Here is a 6,107-nt window from a genome sequence, read left to right as displayed (position 1 = left end):
CTTGAGTACCGCTTTCCTCGGAGATTATACTTTGAGCAACACGATTTGCTGCAGTGGACATTTTCTCAAAATATGTTGCCTTAACACGACGGTCATGGTGAGCGAAAGAATCTCCGATTGCTAATAATCGATTGTCGTCATCTTTAATTAACTGGTCACGTATTCGCCTTCTAGCGTTTTTCATTGTTTCATTAGTGGAGTTTGATTTCTGATAAACCGCCTGTAAATAAATGGAATTCGAATATTGATTAACATACAGTTTGAAATGTAAAGATTATAAATCCGATACATATCTTTCAATTCATATCGTCTCATCATGATAAGCTGTAATAGAACCGAACAGTTTCAATACATTAACTCTTCTGTGATATCGAGGAGTGTTGCAATTAAGATTATACATGTATGCAGAACTCCAAACTTTGCAATGCATTGCCCGATTATTTAGAAGTGAGCGCTGTAGAGTGTATAAATTTCATTTTATCAGCCCATAGTGAACAAAATGGACTTTCCCGCCGGAAATAAGTTAAAAAGAAAGATGTAGCTTTTAGGTGAAAACTATTAGCACTCGGGAGTCTACTTGAACTAAAGCGACTGCGGTTGATAATAGGATTAACGTGCTGTATAATAAACATTGTTGCAGCAATTCTGAAATTCGGGTGCGTATTTTTTCTACTAACGAAATAGGCGTTGCACCAGCCCAGCCATATATACCAATCAGCATGCAAAAACTGCAATGCAATAGACAACAAAAGACAACAATTTGTTAATTGGTTTTGTTTACGGTATATATAACTCTGTAAAATGGATATAAACAATTAAACATTGAAATATTGAAGAAATAAAATTACCTTGATAGCATCTTCAATTGGCTCTTCATACGATTTCTCAAAAATGGGCTTTGCTGATTCGATGATTCTTTTTGCAGCCTTTCTTGCAGCCGTTTTCTGTTTGTTACGGGGCGGTTTCGCATTGGTAATTTCTTTGAGAACCTCTCTACACACAGTGGAAGCAGATGATAGTCCTTTGTCTTTTTTGCTGACATGGAGACAACTAATATGACCGTCACGAGACTTGCAAGTAATAAATCCCTTAAGAGTATGGGATTCCTTTATATTTTGCGGAAGCTGGACCCAGCATTCATGAGAGAAATACTGTAAAAATTCTTCTTTTTCACCGTTTTGATTTTTATGAAGCCAGTACTGTCTGTCTTTGAGCACAAGTTCGATCCGTTTTATTTCTCTCGGAAAAGTATAAGAATCCTTGAATTTCAAATTTCGTAAATCTTTCGTGATATTATTATATAGATTGGATCTTTCACCGGCTGTCAAATGCGAGTTATGACGAGATTTTGACTCACGTGAATGGAGAAAATGTTTGTCTTTTGTCACTCTAGCTGCTAAAACTTTGACAAAATTACAGTAATCCATGATCGAGCATGTACCATGTTTTTAACGCAAAGCCTAAGTCAGAGAACATTAAATCTAAAAACACATTTGTTTGTGGTTTATGTAAGTTGTATTTCCCGCCAAATAGCTGTTGCCGACCAACTCGCAACAATTTCAATTTTCCCTCGTTTTTAATTTCGGAGTTTTATATTTTGAATGGAGTTTTGTTTACAGGATATAACAAATATTTTGGACAAATACAAATAGTTACTTCAATATTATTAAGTGAAAATATTCTAAAGATTTGTAGAAGGATAAAAAATGGCTAATTCGTAAACAAAATCCATTCCTGTATCTCATTGCCGTTCAATCACAGCGCTTATAATTTCTAAGAAATCTCATATATTATTAATTTGCTTATGCGAGATACTGTAAATAATTCCTTTAATGCGTAGTAGTTGTATCAAATTTAAAGTTGTAGGTAATACAACAAATATAATTGTCTTGTGAACTTTTATTCTGTCTGAACTATACGCATCACATGTGAACAGCAAGCCTATGTGTATAATGATTGACGTCATCCTTCCTAGCAGTGTTTCACTGTTGTACTATTTTTAGCATACGTCAAAATCTTTTACTGAAACCTACGCCCACCATTAATGATATGAATAAACATATAACGGAAAACGATGGCTAACATATCAACCTAATAGCAGAGTATGGTCATCTTCAGGTAGTTATTCCATTTTACAAAAATGTGTATACATGATATAGGTCAGTCGGTTTTTGGTACAAAAAAATCGTAAAAGTTGACCTAGCAGACCAAATAGACAGACCCAAGCTATAACCATATACTTTTCAGTTAGATACTAACCTATAGTAAGCCATGTTAATATTCATGTATGTAAGTTTTTAGTGGTGGGCGTGGATTTTGTCGATTCTATTCGGATTTATAGGTAAAGTAATTAGCAAATTACGGGAAAAGTAGTGGGCCAATCCGAAATTTTATTTCACAGTTCTCTTCAGCACATGTTGACCTTTCATATTGGCACTGGTTTTTTAAACAAATGATAATTCATAGTAGAAAAAATTTAACATTAATTTCCCTGGAATAACAACACATCGAATGGGCTGTACTGCAGCGTGCAGCATTAACTGATTTGTGGAGTTCAATCCTCAAATCAAAATAAATTAAGATCAGAAGCTAATAATGCAGTAGTAACTAATGCTGCAGATAATTTGATAAAAAAGATTTATGGTAGTAAATATAAAATTCCATTAGACTTTGAATTGATGAATAATAATGCACCTTTATATAAATATGCTATACAAGAATATATCATATTCGAAATAACATTTGCACCTGTAAATGAAATAGTATTATCGAGTGTAATAACATATATGGGTTATAAATTATCGAATATATGTTTAGAATATGATACAGTAACTAATGAAATTATTGCTAGCATAATTCAAACTCAATACAACCAAGGATTTTCATTATTGTATGCTTATATTGATAAGTTTAAAACTAACTATTAATGCAAATGATGAAATTATTAATGAGAATATTCACTTTCCAAGAAGATCTATTAAAGGTATATTAATATTTTTTACCATTGCAACATATTCTAATGGTGCAATAAATGTTGATAATTATTATAATCCTGAAATATAAAAAGTAGAAATAACAATTGAAGGTATAGCAAATAAAATATCTTGTCCAGGAATGAGAATGATCGATCAGTGGCCAGAAATTAGAAAATATTTTATGAATGAAAAAATAAAATCATCTGAAAATTGTAATATTAATCAAATTGATTTTTATACCAGCAATAGATATGCATTATGGTTAGATTTTAGAACAACTAAAGATAATTTATTACATTACTGGGAAAAATTACAAAATACAAAAGATGGAATACGATTATGCATGAAAAAGAAAAAAGGAGACAACAATTTCAAAATGCATATTTATATTATATCTGATGCGCAATTAAATATTATAAATTCTCAATTAGATAGTATTCAATATTAAGAATATAAAGTTAAAATGAACGATATATAAATGAGGAATAAAAAAAACTCCTTATAAGAAAATTATATTATAACCCTGAGAGTTCGGTTGCTTCATCTTCTGTGAAAAATATATGGCACCAAGTAAAACAAGATAAATTAGATAAGATTATCCCACACAATTTAGTTAAATATAAAGATATAAATGAAATTATGTTAGAACAAACAACATATACAACACATAAAAAATTGTTAGTAAATATAAAACTCGTAAAACTATGGTAAGTTATGTAGATCAACAGTGGCAATTGCGCAAGGAGATTTAATTGATATGAAAAATGTTAAGAAAGATAATGATGATTATTGGTGGATATTAAATAAAATTGATATTTTTAGTCGTTATGTATGGGGTTTCCCACTTTACAGAAAAGATGCTGCACAAAAATCATTAGTTTAAAAAAAATTTCTTTCAGGTGATAAACTAAAACCAGAAAAAATACAATTTGATGATGGAAAAGAATTTGATAATTCATTAGTTCATGAACTCTTAGATTATCATAATATTAAATATTTTTCAACAAAATCGGATAAAAAAGCAGCAGTTGTTGAACGATTTTATAAAACATTAAGAACTAGAATGTGGAAATATTATACAGCAAATAATACTTTTAAATGGATTGATGTTTTACCAAAATTGATAGAAAGTTATAATAATTCTTATCATTCTTCTATTGGAATGAAACCTATTGATGCTAGAAAACCTGAAAATGCTGAAATTATTTGGAATGATTTATATGGGGCAGTTCTTATAGATGATTTGGTGAACCTAAATTTAAAGTTGGTCGGAATGTAAGAATTTCTAAGTATAAAAAGATATTTGATAAAGGATACGATCGTAATTCTACTAGAGAAATATATAAATTAAAAAAGGTAATAGCAACAAAACCATATGTCTATAAATTAGAAGATTTAGATGGTGAAGAAGTTGATGGGTATTTTTATGAAGAAGAATTAAGTTTAACTACTGAAAATCGAGACCAGGAATATGAAATTGAAAAAGTACTAAAACAAAAACTGTTAAAAGAAAGAAATATTCATTAGTAAAATGGGTTGGATGGCCAGATAAATTTAATGAATGGATATTATCAAGTAAAATGAAAAATATATAAATGAATTAGGAATTATTTATATTTGAGCCTCATAATATGTTAAATTCTGGTGTAACAAATTGTGGAAAAACTGGAGTTATAACATTTTCAAATATTGAAAGTAAAAATTGTTCTACAATAAACGAGCGAGGCGAAAGAATTGAAGGAATTAACTGTGAAGAAAAAACCGAGAACTCAAAAACAAATTGAATGGTCTGGGCAATTAGCAATTAAATCGATTATGGTATTGTTATTTCTACTCCTTCTGACAATAGAATATTTGATAAATATTTATATTTTACTAGTGGATTTGTAATTGTATTCATTTTGATTGGATAAAGTTGGTATAAAAAATAAAATAAAATTTATGATATTAATAATTCTGAAACTACAACTGTTGAAATTCCAAAGTTCGCTATAAAAAAAGGATTGAAATTTTAGAAAAAAGCAAAAAAAAATTAATTCATTGATCAATATTTCTATTTTGTATCAATTAAATTTCTCACTACTTTTGTCTATCTATGAGGAGCAATTAAATTGTCCAGATAAGTCATTTCGGGTTCTTAATATTTAATTAAGATATTCAATCTATTTAATCAACAACTTCTAAATCATGATGCCCGTCTTCATTTTTTCCATGGTAAATTATTTTAAATCCTTCTAAAATTTTTAATTCCTCTGTACTCAATGAAACCCATTTATCAGGTAAAAATACTTTAAATTCTCACGTTGTACTAACATTACAGTAACTTAAATTGCCTGATACTTTCTCTCCATATTTAATTTATGTCTTTTCTAATTTCAATATTTATGTTCAATTTCTTTTGTAACATCGACTTACTTTTTTATTTCTAATTGTTTTTTGCTGGTTTTATTCTGTTATTTATTGTCGCTAAGAATACCTTTCTATCTCCCATTTATTAGAAAAAAAAAATTACTTGTGGTGATGACTGGTGTGTCGTCCTCTCGTCCTCTGATCTGAACCCGTGATATTCCAATTACTCATGTTACCAAAAGGCGTCAATAGATAACTTTTGAACTGATCAAATTTGTAAATCAAGTTCGCTGAGTTGCAGGTCTAGAATATTCGTTCGACTACATCCAGAAAATTCAGCTTCAGAGAAAAAAAGGGACAGAAAAGTATCAGGTGATTATCGATAGCCTACTACGAAACACACAGTTGACAAAACGTGTTAGGCCTGTGCCTGTTGGTGCGTACTGGGACAACAATATACCGGTTGGTCAGTTGGTCATCCTTATTATTGAGACGACGCAATTTACCGAGATGAACCGAGATGACATGAAAAATAACATATTTATTTATTCCTTATCGATTTTAACGCTTGAAATCATATATCAGCATTAAATACCTGCTGGAGTCATATTTTACAAAATTTGTCGGATATTTTTGTAGAAAGATCTCTTTTCACTTTACCGAGATGAGGTCGTCAATCAATCTAATTCAATGAAATTTATTGCAGACCGAGATGACGTATTTGAAGTACGATAAGCCTACCATGCCTACGTACTACAAACATAACTTTTTCCCTCTCGTCGG

The sequence above is a fragment of the Tubulanus polymorphus genome, chromosome 6, assembly GCF_964204645.1.
Source record: "Tubulanus polymorphus chromosome 6, tnTubPoly1.2, whole genome shotgun sequence".
Classification (NCBI taxonomy): Eukaryota; Metazoa; Nemertea; class Palaeonemertea; order Tubulaniformes; family Tubulanidae; genus Tubulanus; species Tubulanus polymorphus.
Note: the sequence above shows the minus strand (reverse complement) of the source record.